General features: G+C 34.9%; 1 pseudogene; it reads right to left on the bottom strand.

The window, feature by feature from the left end:
- Positions 1 to 9,722: 9,722 nt before the first annotated feature.
- On the bottom strand, positions 9,723 to 10,358 carry LOC120265149 (annotated as a pseudogene).
- Between the last annotated feature and the right edge of the window lie 9,260 nt (positions 10,359 to 19,618).

The following is a 19,618-nucleotide window of genomic DNA, read 5'->3' as shown; positions in this document are numbered from 1 at the left end:
CCCTACCCTATACCCGTAGCCTTACCCGTACCCTTCAGGGTAAAAAAAATCATACCCTTACCCTTACCCGCAGGGTACCCGCTTACCCGTTGTTCAAATTATCGAATTAAATTTAAATAATAATAAAAATAAATTAATTATACATTATATTACAATCTTTAAACACATGTCCATGAATTCAAAATTACAAGTTGATATATATTTGTTTATCTTAAATTATATAATCACATAAAAATGACGTCTATTTAGGACTCAATGGTAACTCTACCTTTTGTTTTGTTCATGTTTAACCATCTTGGTTTTTGTTTAAAATTTTTTCATATATCTATTATTTATATTTTATATAGCTTCAAATTTTATAAATATCTAGTAAAATTTTGAATATAAAAAACATTATAAGTAATTCTCATAAGTTATATCCAATTGATTTTTTATTAGTATCTTATTTTTCAGGATGTTCGTATAATTTATAGAATAAATTATTATAACATTATTTTTTATATTTGTTTATTTTTTAATTTAATTATGATTCTTAATATATATCTAAAATTTAATTTTGATAATATATTATCAAATATAAATATAGAAATTAAATAAAATTTAAAATAATATATTAAGAGAAAATTTGAAGTATTATTTTCAAATTAATCACCATGAAAATAGTTATTGAGTAAATTGTGAGTAAATGTTTAGTTTAATAAAAAATTATATATATATATATATATATATATATATATATATATATGAGAGGGTAAGGGTACGAGTACGGGTTTTTACCCTGCACCTCTTCAACGGGTAGGGGTAAGGGTAAGTGCGGGTAGGGGTAGGGCGCATACCCCTTACCCGACCTGCATCTGCCAAAAAAACTAACGGGTAATACCCTTACCCCGTACCCGGTCAAAGAGGGTATACCCTCTTTGACCTGGTACGGATACGGGTATACCCGTCGGGTAGGGTACAAATTGCCATCTCTAGGTATGTTAGGCTTGTGACATAAAACAAGCGCTTCTTGGGAGGCAACCCAAGTAGTTTTTATAGTCTTTAACTCTTTAGTTTAAGTTTTTAGTGTTTTTCGTTTCTAGTTTTGAATAAAGAGTGATACTTGATTGAATGGTGTGGAGTTGAGGCATCTTTATTGATTTTTATGCATGAAGTTTGTTATCAGAGTCAATTTTCATGGTTAGGAGTTGTTTTCATTCCGTTTTGTACATGGAGAATCCATACTTTTCACTATTTACATCACAATGGGCGTTGTGCACTCATTGTGATATTTAAAAAAGAATTATAATTTTTTGAGTAATATTAGTGAGTTTATCATGGGCTCACCACGGCCGTTGCCATGGCTGTGGTGTTTCGTAACGGCTGTCTTTTGGAGCGTGGTCATTTTCTATAATTTTAGAGCTCTGACACGGCCTTCACCACTCCCATAGTGAGGCCGTTATCAACATCATGTACCCTAGAACGGCCACGATCAACACTTAGAAATTTTGGGCCCTTACTAAGTTGATAACAGCCTCATAATGGTCCCATAATGGGCATTGTGCCCCAAGGAACTCAAATGATGAACAACAGACGTTGTACGTCCATTGTTAAGGCCATTATGGAAGGATATAGGGTTATTGTCAGCTGTCTCTTAGCCTTTCTCACTCGAAACTTTGTTTCCTCTCTTCCCCTACACCAGAAGTCCTTCCCTTGCACTCAAAGTACTGGCTTGAGAGTTTTCCTAACATTTTTAGTGAGTTCTACACTTCGAATCTTCATTTTTCACCAGGGAATTTTCTCCACCTCTCCGCCAAATTTGTAAGAAAATCAAATCTCATTCAAATCTTGTTTTTACTATGATTTAATAACATGAGAATGTTTATAAGTATGTAGTGAATGTTTTTAATCGAGTTCCAATATAAAAATGATGTACGACAAATTTTTCACCACAGTCAAGAATCGTAACGGTAGTTCCATGATGAACAACGGCCTTTGTGAAGACCGTTGTGTTCAAATTTCTTAATTGGGGCAGATAAGCCACAATGGGTGTTGTATTCCTATAGTGAACTTTCTCCTGCTCAGTTTGCATTGGTGCCATCTGGAAATGGGGTCTACCCATTGTTAGCGGATAATTGCTCTATTTTAGGACAAAACTGCTAAACTACGGGCATTGTACGCCCATGGTGACCCGAAGAAGTGTATAACAGAACTGCTGACTCACACAATGGGCCGTCGTGTGCCCATTATTCATTTCCAGAGGGTTACCACGGCCTTAATAATGGTTGTGCTTATACCGTTGTGGTCCCATAACGGCCGTGGTATACCCGTTGTGTACCTATTATCCATTCCTGCTTTGTATTCTTCATATTCTATTGATTAACTTTCGTATTCTTTATGAATTGCAGGATATGGGTCAGAATAGGATAGCCAGCCATCCGCAGGTAGAGGCTGAGAAGAAGAAGACCAATGAGTCTTCTCGAAGGGCGGTCCTACAATTTGGAGGTCCTGAGCATAGAGTGTACTATAGATGGCTCGTAGATCAGCGCTTCATCGAGGGGCGGAGGATCGATTGGCCAACACTTAAGAGGATTGATCTTGCTGATGAGGTATGAGACCTGATATCTATGCAAGAATGAGACTAGTTTTTTAGAATTGATGATCCAACCTACTGGGATCTTACCATGGAGGTGATGAGCTCATTCGAGCTAGACCAAATGATCATCAGCCTCAGCCACCATGAGACTATCAGCTTTTATATGTTTAGGGTAGAGTACTTGACATCGTACACAGAGTTTTCTGTGGCGATGAGGCTTATCGATGTTGAGTACACTCGAATAGAGTCGTACTCCTAGCTCCACGTCGACCTGCCGTTCCACCTTAGCCCAGACCCTTTGAGGCAGTAAGACTTATATATGCGATACCTTGAAGGCGTCTGTCTTTGGGCATGCAGCATTCAGGTACCTCCACGCCATCCTATCGATGATGTTGGCTGGTAGGGGAGATAGTATGATCCTCAACTGTATTGTATTAATTAGTTTGTAAAAATAGAATTAAGAAACATTGTAGATGTTTAGACTATTGATTAAGCAAAAAGGAAGTAATAGGAGCTTCTCGTCATTCCTTGAGGAATATGACCCTTATACTCACCCATGAGTTATTACTTGACCACCCGTGCATTTATGGTATTCACAGACTTAACCTTATTTACACTACACATACACACAAAGAGTCTGTCAAATGTTATTAAACATAATGTTAAAATGCACAAATTTTGGCCTTAGCAAACCCAAACTTAGACGCAGCCATGTCTAGCTTTAGGCTTAATTCTTGGCAAGTTCCATAAATTAATTTATGTTATGTAGGCTACAAACTTTATTTTACTAAACTTTTATGCTTATAGTTGTTCACCTTGTCTTATATTTAAATCAAGAAAAAGGGGATTTTTAAACTTTTCATCCACAACCTTCTTTTTAGTTTACTTAGTTCTCTATCCACTTGCTCAGCAACTAAGTTTTTAATTATGTTCCTCATTCACAATTTGTTCAAGTAAAAACTCTTAGATCTTGTTATGCGCTAGATATCATTGTGTTGAGCACTGTTAGTCTATTACAAACCCTTTGTGTTGTTTAAGGTTGAATTTTATTGTTTAGTCTTGTATTATCAGAGATCTACTTGGGTGTGAACCTTAGATTCTTCTATAAATTTTTATTGTATGCATCTTGCTTGTTTCAATGTCCTTAGCATGTTTCTGTATATTTTACAACTATTAAATGGTTTTGAAAGCTTTTTACTTAAAACTGTGGATGATAACAGTAGTCTTATGATGCCTTGGAGTGGTGGGTGCGTATATCGCCTATATAAGGATATCATGGAAATTGTCACGTGCTCGCCTATGAGGTAGGGTGTGACAAAATGGACTACTCCATTCTATACCAAAGAAGAAATGGGAAGAAATTCGTTGATCTTATTTTGAATTCCACTTTCAGAAAGAATATGTTGTCATTTTGAAACTTTTGACACCTCTTGTATGAGTTTTGGATATTGTGGATTCTAATGATAGACCTATAATTGGTTATTTGTATGAGGCTACTTAGAGAGCTAAGGAAGAAATATTGAAGAGATTTCAAAGGAGGAAGAAAAGGGTTGAGCTTTACTTGAAAATTTTTGATATTCAATAGATCAACGGTTATAGAAAAACATCAATCCTACTAGTTATTTGGTTTAATCCCAAAAATCAATATAACATTACTGAAATAGTGAAGCACAACCACATCATGTCTAGGCTTTTGGATGTCAATGAAAAGTATTTCCATAAGAACTTTGATTTGAGAAGCAAGTTGACAAGTGAGATGAAAGTTTTTAAAAATGTTGAGATTTTGGTTGCAAATCTACCATATCCGATCATACCATAATGCTTCCAGGTATGAGTTTATTTCCTAACCTTCAATTTTTTTATTTGTACACTTGAATTATTATTATTATTATTATTATTATTATTATTATTATTATTATTATTATTATTCATTTGAATGTTAGATTTTATTTTTAGATGAATGGTAGGGATGCTATGGAAATTATGCACCAAACTTACACAAATTATCAATTCATGTTTTAACCTTACAAGAAAATCATGGGCATCAAATAAAGAATGTTTCATCACAAATTGTAAAAAATTCCGTCGATGATGACTTTCACTGATGGAATATTCTGTTGGAAATTTGGGTTAGTAAAAAACAGGATGTTAAAGTCATTCCGTCGCCAAAAAAAATATTTTGCCAATGATGTTGAAGTATCACCGATGGCATAAGTCAAACATGTAGTGCTTTTTCATTGTAAGTAAAATTGGAGTATATTTGATTTTGTCTATCCAAAGAAAATAAACATATTGGAATACCAAAAATTGAATGACTAAGTTTATGTCTTGACACACCCATTGCTTGTTTGTAAGTGCATGGTTTATCTTGTAATATAGTGTACCTAGAGGGTCGGGTAGTCGAATCCACAAGAAATAGAAGTACTAGTAATAACTAAGAACCTTATTATCTAGTCTCAAGCAAGAAGTGAGATGATCAATCACGCAAGTAAGTAAATAAGAAAGGGAAAACAAGTAATAAGAGAAATAAGAGGGAAATCAATCAAGAAGAATGGGTACCCAGAAAATGCTTCTCTAGAATCTTATGATAAGTGCTGGACTAATATAATGCTTCTTGAATAAGTAGTTGAGTTGTGGGAAAACCAAAGACACACCAACCCCTATCACTAGTCAACCAACAACTAGTCCCCTACGAGATCCCGTCGTAGAGTTCTCTCTACGCCTCACACCACATATGACTTCTTGGAGTTCTAGGGTTCCCAAGTGATTAACTCAATTCCTAAAAGTAGAGTAAACCTTTTCTCTAGGCAAAAAATCTCTAATCCCATGCAAGGTCCCGGTGAAGAGTTCTCTCGATGCCCCATATCATATATGATTGCAAAGAGTTTATGGAATACGAAGGTAGAGTAAATCAAATAGGAAGGGAAAGGTGACGCTCCATTACCTCATAGCTCACCCTCTCAACCCTCTTCAATCTTGGTAAATCTAACTCTATCGGTGATATCTCTCGTCACTAGAGTGATTAGAACACACAACCTAGCTAGAAATAGCTAATAAGGATTGCATGGCAATGAAAACACCAGATTGAAACTCAATATAAAACTCAATTAAAAGAAGCAAAATAAAAATTGATACAAGATTAGTTTCTAAGGTTCATATGCCTAAATACCCAATAGGTGTTTAGCTCTCTAGGGAGCAATATAAAATCCAATCAGTGAATAAGAACAAGTAAAATCTATAAAGAAAATCCCCTTAAAGCCCATGATGATAGCCTTGATGAGCATCTTCAACATCTTCAACAAATCCCTCTAATGAAGCTGAGTACGTCATCTCCGAAAAAGCCTTCAGCAACTCCCTTGATAGTGTTAGGATTATGCCCTCAAATACCAACGAGGATACTTGTATTAGGGCATTTCATTTGTATTATGCATTATTATTATTATTATTATTATTATTATTATTATTATTATTATTTTTATTATTATTATTAGGCATTTATTTTGATGTTCATATAAATCTTGTGATGCCATTTTTTTATTAGTTTTGAACATCATATTCAATTTGTATTAAGTTAAACCTTATACTCTTTGTGAGACAAAGAGGAGGGCACTAGAAGGGTTTAATATTAATACACTTAAATAATTCACAAATCAGAGAATCTTTAATTGGGTGTTAAAGATTCATAAGGATTTGTATGAGATATGCTTTGACAAAGAGTGCTAGTTGAACACTATGGAATAGAGGGAGAAAATATCATAAATAAAACATTCAGATTGGTCTATTCGAACATGACTCATAACAATCCAATCACTTGGGTTTTACTCTTTGACAGTCAATGATTAGGATTGTTGGTTATGATCATATGAGTGGACCTTAAACCTGAGGTATCATGATCACAATGTGCTTGTGATATTTAGTTTGTTACTAGAGTCATTATGATCAGTTGATAGGACCGATCTTGAAGTGTGACTATGTCGGGCAAGTAGTAGTTGTGAGTGATCACCAAGAAAGAATTTGTTCTCTTGGAAGTAAACGAGTTAGCATCCTATATGATTATAAGTATGTGAGATTAGAAGATCTTGGCTAAGGCAGTCAAACTAATCATGTGGGACACAAAGGGTAGTTTTGTAATCTCACTCTACTATGGTTATTTGAATATGATCTACTTCAGTGAGTTTGACAATTACCATGGCTCTCACTCTGTGGGGATGCAAGAACAAAGAGTTTATACACATATGGTAATCATAATTGGAAAGGTTCGTAATGATCTACGAATTCGTGTTCAATTGGGTTACGACTTGGGGATATGGGACTGGCTAGGTGTCACCCATATCCTTTAATATCCTCCCATTGGCAGTTGAAATGAATCTAGGGAGTCATATTTAAAGGGATTAAGAATCAGATCTCATTTTGAGTGCAGGGTAAAATTATCAATTTATAATTTTACTTCATGGGATGAGTAAAATTGTAAATTGATCTAGGGTTTTTGTCTTTAAGTTTAAATTTTGATTAAAATTCGATGGAGCCTAATAGTTAATCAAAATTATAAGAACTTAAAGACAAAAAGTGGTTTTAGTCACATAAGGACTACTATTTCTGTGGGTTCTTTTTTTCTCACCCGGCCTTTAATTAGGATTAGACCAGTTAAGAATTATGGATCACAAATAAAATTTTAATATTTTGTAGACTTCAAGGGATTGTGGGTTTATGACTTCTAGGGCCAAACCCCTAATGTTAATTACCCTGGACATTGTCGCAGGAACCTCCGATTAAGAAAATAAGTGTGAACAAGGAAACAAATTGTGACAAATAAATTTTATTTATTTCAATAAACATGAATTCATAGAATTCATTAAAAGTACAGGAAGTTTGGAATTTAATCATCTTGGCCCAACAATGATTGTAGCATTTCATCTCCTTCCAACTATTTTGCCGAAAAGCGTGCTTTGACTTTTGTTGACTTTTGGTCTTTGTCTACGGTTGAAATATGTATCATGATTTAGAAATTTGTGAAGTTATGTCTTGGATATTAGAATTTGCGTCTTGGACTTGATTTAGAACTTGATTTGAATTTTCATAGGCTTCGGCTTTTATGCTTGTGAAGCTTTTTTGCAACTTATGAACTCTTCAACACTTTAGTCTTGAAGCTTGGATATTTGAACTTGCATCTTGGATATATGAAACTTTTTTTGCAACTTATGAACTCTTCAACACTTTAATTTTGAGGTTGTTGAACTCATTTGTTGATTTGTTTGAAACTTGGACATTTGATTTTTGCATCTTAGATTTAATCTGGATTTCAAGCCATGGATTCTCTTGTTGATGAATCACAAATTTGGTATGACTTTCCATAAGCTTCGGCTATCATGCTTGTGAAGCTTCCTTCTTGACTTGTGAAATTCTTTGGGTCTTTGACTTCTGATGTCTTGAGACTGTTAAGTTCAATTGCCAATTTATATGGATTTTCAAATATTGACTTGCGAAACTTTTTGGGTCTTCGACTTTTGATGCCTTGAGACCGCTAAGCTCAATTGTTAATTTTTTTTTATAGATTTTCAAGTATTTACTCTTTTCATATTTTGAGTCTTGACTTTTCTGCTTTGGCTTTGGATTTTAGACATCCACACATATGTTTTTATCACATCACATATATATTTGAGCATAACTTGGTTCATATGCCTCATCGCCATATTGCATGCCTGATTGCCGTCTTGAGATAAATATCTCATTATTAAACATTTTCAATGTGGTCCGTTTATGCAAGATGCCATAGCTTGTACTTAGAGAAAGAGAATTAATTGACAGTGGATATAAGGAGTATATAATTGATTTAAATTTGAGGCATCATGGTGAATAATTTAGATTTGATCATAACGAGATAGGATTGGAGGGCTGAGATTCCATCATCAAGCAACATCGCCTTAAGTTCGAGGGAAGGTGCATAATTCAACTTTGGAGGGCTGAGATTTTATCATCAACCAACAATATCTTAAGTTCAAGGCAATATGGGATGAATAGGATCTCATTTTAAATGTTTGATCAAGGGTCCAGATTTCATCATCAAACAACATAGTTTAAGTTCTAGGCAGCTGAAGCAAGGTGATCTGAAGAATAAATGGACGGCTGGGATTTGATCATCATCAGGTTTTGGTGTTAGTTCGAGGCAGAATGGCTTATGTTTCATTTTGGGTACCCAAGTTTGTGTAAGATATAAAAAGGACAACTAGCTTTATTTCAGTTGTGGTGAAAATTTCCTTTGTTACTTTGAGCTTGTGAGAATTTTCCTGATCAAATGAATGAGTTGTAAAGGTTGTTTTGTATAAGAAACTTGTTCTTTATGATCTCAATCCTCTAAATAGTGATTATCAAATCCTTCCTTGGTTGCTAAAACAAGCTGATTCCTCTCGAGCTCCTTCTCAGCACTTCCCATAATTATTGTAGTTTTTTCATGCCTTTGATAGAAAGGTGGTACATGCATGCTTGCATGCATATAATAATTTTTTTAATATTCCCATGTATATCTCTTCATTGTGGGCCCTGAGTATATGATATTCTTCTTGTTATTTATTTATTATTATTATTTTATTATTTTTATTTTTATTTTTTTATGCCATGCACGTATGCATGCTTTATATTTTGCACGTGTGCATGCTTCTCAATTTTTTCTAATATTAATTAATTTTTTAATTTTATTTTTTTTTATGTCATGCATGCCATTACATACTTCTCATTATTTATTAATATTTCTTACTTTCAATGTGCATGGTGGTTGTGGCCTTTAAGTGCATGAGCATGCCATTACATGCATCTCGTGTTTTTATGTTTATTCATTTCCATGTGGTTGGACCCTTTTTGAATCTTTGCACGTGAATTCATATTGGAAAAACTCGAAGCTTGCATGTGATCTATGTATATATATATATATATATTTATCTGAGGATTCGTGCATGAAAGTATATATACATATATATGAATAATTTTTGTTCAAGTTCTATTCCATGTTGTTTAAGCTCACTGAAAACACTAGAAACATCATCAACCCTTCTTTTCATATATATGTATATATATATAGTGACTGGAAGTACAACTGTTTTCTTTCATCTCCTGCAGCACTTCATCCCATTTCTCATCACCAGCATGTGTACTATCAAACACTAGATCGTGGACGATGATTTTTCCACCAATATTACCTATTCCTATCCATCATGCGAAGGTATGGAAGATCAAGAACATTCCCACTGTGACAAGTATCTATAATGGCATGAAGCTTTGCATCATGAGGATGTGGTCTGACAATAGTTGCATTGATTTTATCATCAACAATCATCCCTTGACTTTCAGAGACTAGTGGGATAAGAGTTTCATCATATCCATCAGCCTCGTCGTCATTATAATTCCTCTGTTGTGAACCATGGCCTAAGTAGCGAAACACCAACGAATTCCCCCGTTGACAACCTTGCGCAAGCCAGAAAAGTGCCATCTTTATGTTGTGCTTAGTTGGTATTTTATTCCGATTAGTCTCTTCCTCAGTGAGCATGATGATCAACGACTCCAGGCATCGGAACTTGTTGATAAGATGCTTCATGCACTTGCCGTCATTAATGCATTGCTTGAGCTCATGGTGAAAGAAATGATACGAGATCCCACGATTCACCGCACGCTTCCGGCCATGTGTCGACAGAGGTGGCCCCCGTGGTGCTCCATATGGTGATGGCGAAGGGACAAAACCTTGCGAGGACGTCAGGACCATGCAATGGCACCACCGAGCGTGGGTCAGCGACATGCGTAGTGCTTTCTCATTTTCTCAATTATTCGTGTACATGTGTCTTGCTTGATGATTGAGGGCTTCGTTCAAGTAAACTCTCACAACCTCCATCACCACTAGTCCACTTTTGGTTAAGAATCAAATCTTCAGGAACATCAGTACACTAAGTAACAAGATTCTTTTATTCATTTTGTTCAAGTTCCTCTTCTGAAGATTCATTGCACACCATGTCCACTTTCAAGTCATCATCATCATCATCATCATCATCTTCTCCTTCGTCTTCAGCTTTCTCTTTCTCTTCGTAGGGTATGAAAGAAATGGCAGCAATGACAGTAAGCGATTGCGGCAGCAGATAACAGCGGCATCTGGCAGTAACGATGATAGCGACGCCAATGAGAGCATCAGGCATGCTTGGCGGCATTATCTCAGCCACCCAAGCAACCACAACAACTTTAATGATGGACAGGGTAAGCAGCAACAACGACAACAACAATGTGAAGAGACGAATGATGACGAGCAGCAAGCAGCCAAGGCAGCATAATAACGGCTAGCGACAACATATATATATATATATATATATATATATATATATATATTTAAATATATACAAGGATAAGAGAAAGAAGACCTTTTTTTCCTTTTTCTTCTCTCTCTCCTCTCTTTTGAATTTTTTTCTCTAAAAACTCTTTTTTTTTTAATTCCTCCCCTCTCCTGATTTTTTATTTTCTATCTTTTCTTCTTCTTTTCTTTTTTCTCTTTTTTTCCTTCTCCTCATTTGTATTTTCCCTTATGTTTTTTTTTCCTTCCTTTCTTTTTCTCGCTTCTTCTCTGGGTTCGGCCTCCTCTTTTTCTTCGCATTCTCTATCCTTTTTAAAGTTTCTTCACATTCTTATCTTCAATATCCAAACCCACCCCGTAAAATCACAACCTATAACAATCTTCGTGGACCAAGTCAGGATAGGATAAGATCCAAACTTAAAGTTTTGATTAATTTCAAATTTTGAAATTTTAATTAATTTTTTTAATTAATTAGTTTAATTAATTTTTTGATTCACCCAATTTATCCAATTAATTTTGAATTTGAAATTAATTTTTTTAAATTATCCCAATTTTCCTCGGGATATGTGTTTGGGTACTTCGGAATTTGCATTTTCTCAGGTTGCCTCGAGATCTGTTCTCAAGCTACATGAAATTTAGGATTGCCTCGAGATGCGTATTTAGGCTATCCTAAGATTTGAGATTGCCTCAAGATATGTGTTCTCAAGAGCAATCTTGTAATTTGCATTTTGCCTTGAGATATGTTCTCAAGGGCATTTTTATAATTTGCATTTATGCCTCGAGATATGTGTTCTCAAGGGTAATCTTGTAATTTGCCTTTTTTTTATCTCGGAATTTGCATTCTAGTCCTAGACAATCAAATAAATTATTTTAAAAGGAAAAATCCAAAATTAATTAAGATTAGGACGTTTAAATTTTAATTCTAAATATATCCATGATTAAGATATATTTGAATTAAACTATGGTTTGGGTTCTATTAGGACATTGGGATTCCATTGAGACATATGTTATATTATTTATGTATAAACAATTTCTAATAGAACTTCAATGATAATGTTTATCATCTTATGAAGTTTCATATTTCGAATAGGACTTCATAATTGAATAATATTTATCATGTTTTATGAAGCCTCTATAAATATAACTCCTCTCTAATCCTAGAGGACATTAACTGATTCTCTAGTGAGATAAATCCTCAATCTCTCTCTCTCTCTCTCTCTCTCTAACTCTAGCCGTTATTTGGAGAAGAAAAGGAGACTGTTTCTCAATTCTGGCTTGTGATCTAGAGGAGTGGGACTTTCGCTCGGCACTAGAATATCTATGATAATCCGAGAGATAAATTCAACACATCAAAGAAAAAGTTTTGGAAGATCTAGAAGTAATTTTTTAGACCTTTCAATTAAATTAGGGTGTTCATTAAAACAGTTAGATCATATTACAATTTTTATTGTTGCTCCCGCATACCTCTGCTTGTGTTATTTAATTTTATGATATTTACTAACAAATAGCTGACGCATACCAACCACGTGAATGGTTTGGTGTGTGTAACACCGCAAATACACGGGTCATCAAGTAATACCTCGTGGGCACGAGGGTCGTATTCCTCAGGGAAAGGTGAGAGGCTCTTATTACTTTTTTCACTTAATCAATAGCATAACATCTATGGTGTTTCTTAGATCTACTTCTATAAACTAATTACTAAAATATAATTGAGGATCATGAAGTGCAATTGAAAGGAGTGGGTGCCCACATGGTGAGTCCCTTAATAATCACTTGTGATGCGGAATAGAATATGGCAATGTTATCTGGTGATTTACCAAGGGATTTCAGAGGCCTACTGGTCTGAATCTCTTAGCAATCAGGTCTAAAGCAATAGAAACTTAAGATATAATCTCTTCCACCCCAGCGTCCTTTGTTAGCTTTAAGATCAAGAACTCCTCTAAAAGGATAATCGAACCCTAATCCAGAAATCTAACAATACCTAATCTATTAGTGCATGCATAGATCTAACAAGGTATGGGTGTTCTAACGAGTGGGAATTTCTTCCTCACAACATCAACACATTAATTAATAAGCAAACATACAATGAATCACAATCAACTAGAACAAGAATATATTGCCAACGCAAGTAAGAGTTCATAAGAAAAAGCCTAGGTACATTTACATGCTATTCTCCTCGAAAAAGGGTCTCCTTATGGATAAAGAATAAAGATTAAATAATAAAGAATCCATAAGAAAACTATAAAGAATTCTAAAACTAAACCCCTCCAATAGTTCTCTGATGGTTGAGGTTGAGAAGATCGCAAGGATGTCAAGACGGCATCGAATCTTTTCTCGTGCCCTCTATTATTAATATGCGTTAACTCCCTCTTAAGAAATCTGCCTGAATCCACTGAAATAAGGTTGATCCTCATCTCCATCTGTACACTCTCCAGAACTTCGGCCATCTCTAACCAAATTCGATTAAAGAATCCCCCCTCGAATTGTAAAACCTATGGTTATTTATAGCCTGAGTCGGCCACATGTTCATAACGGGTGTTGTGAAGGCCATTGTAATCAAAGTCGATTTCTTGAGCCGTAAGTCACATCCTGGTATAGTCTGGTTTTGGGCTTTGCATGTATTGACCATGCCCGTTTTATGCACAATGGCCATTATGAGTGGCATTGTAGCTCCTGTGACATCTTCCTATGGACTTGCATACTTGCATGATCGAACTACGAGCGTGATAAAGCTGTGGTGATGTTTTGAAGGTTGTATTTTGGTCCGATCTACCTTGAATCACTTAAATATTCGATTCTTTGGCCTTGAAAGGCATTTAGATCCCATGGTGAATGAGATAATGAGATTTTGTACTAGTTTAGTACAAAACATATAGGATTTCATGATAGATGTAGTGCAAATGATATATAAAATATGCATGTTCAAGCACTTATCAATATCTATGACGATGGTGGTATCAATGAACGTTGGTGATGAAACGTCTCCTTCAATGCAAAAAACCTCATCTCCAAACCCTAGTTACTTTGCCCTCTCAAATTTGTGGAAAAAGATATCTAAAACTCGCTAGAGTGCCCTTTTAAACATAAAAATTAGGGATCCATATGGCCTCTCACATGACCATGTGAAATGTCCTTGTATTGTTATGGAATTACTATAGTTTTCAACTACAATACATGGCCATGTGACTGTCCCTGTGAGGCCACATGGCTGTGCAGTAGGGTATGTTACTTCTTGGCTTTTCAAATTGTTGAAATTGCTTTTGAAAGTATACCTGGACTGGTATATAGGCGTGTCATTGCCCTTGTGACCTTCTGGCATGTGAAAATGGTTGTTGAAACTCCCAAAAGTCATAACACACACCCATGTTGATATCTCGAGCCCATGTGTTTTCCCTTGTGGCTCACAGAAGAGCTTCAAAAATGCTCCACTCCACTCTCTTTGCTTCCTTTTTTCTCAAATCATCTTCACCCGCCCTGATTGCTCAAAAGAACACAAAATACATGATATGAGTGACAATACCTAAACAAAATCATGCTCAATATACATAATATAATGTGCTAAAATATGTATAAAAAAGTAATTATCATGTCCATTATAATATGAGATTTCAAATAATGTATTATTTATGCATATAAGCATGATTCTATTCTATTGAATATAATGAACAGTTATAATTTTAGTTAATACAAACTTATTGTTCTTGTTGTTTATCTAAGAATCATGTTAAAGGCGGTAATTATGATCCTATTAGCTTTGAAGATTTTGATGAAGATGGAGAATGAATGCTTAAAGAATAGTCAACTACTTTATCAATGGATGAATTGTTAACTTTCAATCAATAGCTTGTTTCTTTTGCAATATTAGGCTTATTAGCACTCAAAATTTAGTAAGTTATAAATTTTCTAGTTTTACTTGATAATCAGTCAAACATTTTCACAATTTTTTAATTACTAAATACAATTTATTTTTAATCATATAGATTATTTAAATTTGAAAGATGTGCTTGAAGATGACGGCGTAAATGAGCTTGAGATATAAATTAAAGTTTTATAAATATGGCTTTTGCTATAATATTTGATTTTGATCATTTAGATTTGAATAATTCATCTCAACCAAATGTTGGCCTTAATTGGAGTCCTTGGCCACTTATGGATATGCATTAAAATGGATGTGTTGATGCTATATGGACTTTTCATATTATCTAATTTTTAAAAAGTACATATAGCATCAACATTGACTCAATTGACTTCTTAGTTGAATTAGTGGCTTGGTGATGACATGTTAAATCGTTCAATGTCTATGCCAATTATGGTAACTTTGCTTGGAGGGCACAACAAACATTTACATAAACAAGGCAACCATCGTGATGAAGTGAATAACAAATGACCACATCTTGATAGCAACAATACATATTCAATTAATATATGGAAAATTAGATCCCTTAGGAGACCATGATGAATATCTATGAAGATAGGGCCGGCATCCATTAGGATAAAGTCAATAACAATGACCAGATCTAAATAGTAGCAGTATATATCTAGATAACAACATGTAAAATTAGAACTCATGGGAGGCCCACCAAACAACTACAAGAAATGAAGCTTGATAGGTGAACTAAAATGACATAAATATGAATCGCTGAAAAAATAACTAGAAAACTAGTTGGTAGAAAACTATGCATCTACTTATGTACTTCTATATAGTGGATGAACATTCAAACAAAAGCCATACACACCAAACTGTAGAGTATTGAATTTGACTTAGCAAAAAACTAACTAGAATGCTAGCCATGCATTGGATGCCTACGTGGAGATATTTATGAAATAACTGAATATTTTAAAAAAAATAAAAACATAAATAGAAGGATGAAAAATATTGATGGTTATTACAAACTATTCATACAAGAAAAAAAGGACACATCAACACATAGATAGTGGATATTTCTCTTGGTTGTGTGGTAAAAGAATAATCTTTATTATGCGTTCTTTCTCCACGACCTTCATGTCCACAGCCTATTTCTTGTACAAATGGTGGATAATACATATCATCTTGAAATGCCCATCACTTATAAGCCAATATGCAATTTTTCACTCATCAAGGATAATATATTTCGCTCAACTGCAAGCTCTGTTTGTTGCAAATGCTATGCAAAGTAGCTACCACAATAATAGCATGGTGAAGCTTACAACATAGAGTTCTTCTTGCTTCTTGACCACATCGAATACGACATCCATTAGGCTATTGAATAACCAAAAAGGGACCTTGATTCTAACTAAAGATTAAACACCAAGTTAAATACTGAAGATCTTAAAAGGAATCTTTATCAATTGAGAGCCCTCAAACCTCTTCTTATTCCTTCCTTCTCATTCCACTTCCTCTTCTATTCCCGACTTTAGGTTCATTGTTTTTTCTCTCTCTAATGGAATTTCTTTTTGAGTGTTTTCTTTCTACTTAAGTTTTATCTTATGAATCCTTATGCTTTTGAATGGTTGTCTAATTGGAATTGTAAATGTTGTAATTGAGGTGTGATTTATGAGGCATGTAATCAAGAGTGATTTAGGATCAAACAATTCCTGGAATGTTGTGTGCTTATTATGGGGAACATCGAGACTTAGTCTAATTGGGTGATCATTCTTGAGGTGTGTGGATAAATTATCAACACAACCATTTGTCCCTTCATCTAATTGAAACATTCTTTAACACCTACAACGCTATATCCTAGCTCTCTTTTCCGTTATAGCTGTCATGCCTTGACCAGCTAGCCTGGCACACAATAACTATGGTGACAACCCGAGGAAGGACACTCATGCCACTCAACCCTCGAGTCGCCACAAGGCTAACAAAACCCTGAATTTTCACAATTTTGAACCAAAATCACATATAAGAATATAAAAAGCTTCGGAGTACAATTATACATAGAGAAGCTACACACTTGACAACGCCCCTTGCGTGTGACCTGCGAGTGCAAGGGTTTGTCAAACTAATAAATCCCAAGTGAGTGGGTATCGTATCCATAGGGAATAGTGAGTAGAAACACAACAATTGCTATCTAACTATGATGAAAATGAATTAATGGTAGTGTGAATAAAATCATTATGAAAAGAACTAAAAGAAATAAGAAAGAGAGGCACAATAAAGTGAGAGGAAAGGCAATCGATAGGAAGTGGGGCACTGGGACATTGCTTCCCCTAGGGATAGAAGAAAGAATGAAAGATGGATCCCCAAATCAGTACAAGTCGCTGCTTTATAAAGGGTTGGAATCGGGTATCCATATGGGCGTGTGGAATTTCCACATGCTTGTGTGGATTTTTGGAAATCTGATTTTCTGTGGGCTGTGAACAGTAACTACTGCAGTAAATTACTACAGTGATTTGCTGCAGTACCTGCTACAGTACTCCGCCAAAAATACTCCTGAATCCACACTTTTCATCGAGGCAATATAAACGGGCACACGTCTATGCCGTAGATCGCATCGCTTCTTCAATAAAATGCCATATTGGTAAAGATCTTGCTAACATTGAACAAGTCAGAAATAAGCAAATATGATTGCCTTTGTGCCCCTCCAAACCATGTAATTTCTTGAGTGCATGGAGGTTGACACACATTCACATATTTTCGATCACAACTTGTGTCTTCACATTTGTTCACTCTAAGACTTCATCAACAAAGTACAATCACAATCTGCTTTGGCTTCTTTCTTTCATATTTGTCTTCACAACCCTATATGTGCAAAAGAACACAAAAACATATGCATTAGCGATAAAATATGATAAATGTGATGCGTATTATAAGAAAAGAATACTTCGTATTCTTAGTACACAAGAACTTATCAACACTCAACAACTAGGTAAAAGGAATTTAAGAGTTAAACAAGACATCATACAACCAAGTTTTCCAAGAAAGTAGAACAAGTAGCAACGGTACTAGTTTTCAAAACCCAAAAATGCTAGTAGATCCATGTACTTTATACAATGCAAACATGCCCAAAGATACACATATACAAGACTATAGATGAAGAAAGATAAACAATACAAGACATGCCCAGCATTCCACCTCACCGTAACGCCTCTAGAATCTAAAACAAGGGAGGAGAGAGGTGAGTACCTAGAGCTACTCAGTGAATGGGTTAGCACAAGTCTAAGAGAATATCAAAACAAGACAATGAATTTCCAAAATTATCTTTTTACAATAATACCAATGATCTGGAAACGTCTTTCATTTATAACACCATGTAAATTCAAGATATGAAACTCCAGTATTTAAAAACCAAAGCATAGGTTTTTCATGAATATAGTCAAATCCTCAAAGTTTTTCATCAAGTATGTAGCAAATACATGTGCATAAATCTCATAAAGAGTATAAATGCCAACATGTTCAAATAAAGCTCCCAGCACTCACAAATAACCAATTCGGCATAATACAAGCTTTAATAGCCTTAACACATAAAACTCGTCATGAAACCAATGCACCAAAAGATACACAAGAGGTCACATCTCAAAATTCCACTTGCATGAAAACATAATTTCTTTGAAAACACGAAGTTTGCATCTTAAGCATATAAGTAGTGGCCTAGGAAACCTCTCTAAACTCTAGACATGGCCGCAGCTAGGTTCAGAGCAGTCAAGGTACTCATGTCCTTAATGTTAACCCATCGATCCACCTTGTGTTGACTCCGGCTTCCCGATGACCATCCAATCAGAGTTCTACACACCCTCCTGAATTGGACGAAGAAATCAACCAATTTTTCATGCCACCTCAACAGGCTGGCAGCGAAACCACCTACTGCAGAAGGATATCACCAAACAAAATAATGCAATGCATGTATACCTCATCATAGAGTCCATAACTAGGACAACATCCAAATATCAAGAATAAATTTCATTTTCCATAATTACCAATGCTAAAAGCATGTTAGAATAAATCAATTCAACCCAACATACAGATATAATCATGAACACTTTAATTCGAACATCAAGAATTTCATATATGATTCAATGATATAGAAATTCTTATTATACCTACAAAGTATTCAAGGTTCTAAACATTAAACCAAACAATTTAACTGTCCACACCCCGGACAAGACCTGAAATTAAAAAACTAAACCCAATATTCACATATCAGAAATGAAAATCATTTTCACAAGTGTATTAGCCAAAAGTAGTATAATGTATACAAGTTTCATAATTCATTTTAGTTCCAGTAAACCAACATAGTTATAGGGACTTTTATTCAGACATGAAGCTTTTTCAAATATCAATCAATAGCATAGAATCTCTTTCCAAAGTGGCCAAAATATCAGTTTAAATACGATAAACCAAGAATCAATTTAAATCAAACAAATAAGACATTTAAATCATATTCTTTTAGAAATGTGCATCAACTTAACTCATTAACAACTTATGAGAGAAAAGACCCCGAGAACTACTCACAAGGCGATTCCATGCCTTGCGATGAACCCTCACCATCTAACCAACCAAACACACACACAAGCAACAAAGTAAGAAAATGAAAAGCAAAGGAAACCCTAACTTAGACATGCAATGCAATCCCTAAACGAGCTTTAGGGCTGGCTAAGACTGGATTTCAGGGGTTTCAACGAGTTTCTAAAGTCCTTGGCTTCATTCTAAACCAAGAAACAAGTTAAACAACCATGATTTTCTAGTGCTACAATAAGCTACAATACCTTGCTATAGTGAAAATGATTTTTTTGCAAGGGTT

This window comes from Dioscorea cayenensis, chromosome 7, assembly GCF_009730915.1.
Source record: "Dioscorea cayenensis subsp. rotundata cultivar TDr96_F1 chromosome 7, TDr96_F1_v2_PseudoChromosome.rev07_lg8_w22 25.fasta, whole genome shotgun sequence".
Classification (NCBI taxonomy): Eukaryota; Viridiplantae; Streptophyta; class Magnoliopsida; order Dioscoreales; family Dioscoreaceae; genus Dioscorea; species Dioscorea cayenensis.
Note: the sequence above shows the minus strand (reverse complement) of the source record. Positions and strands in the feature narration are given on the sequence as shown.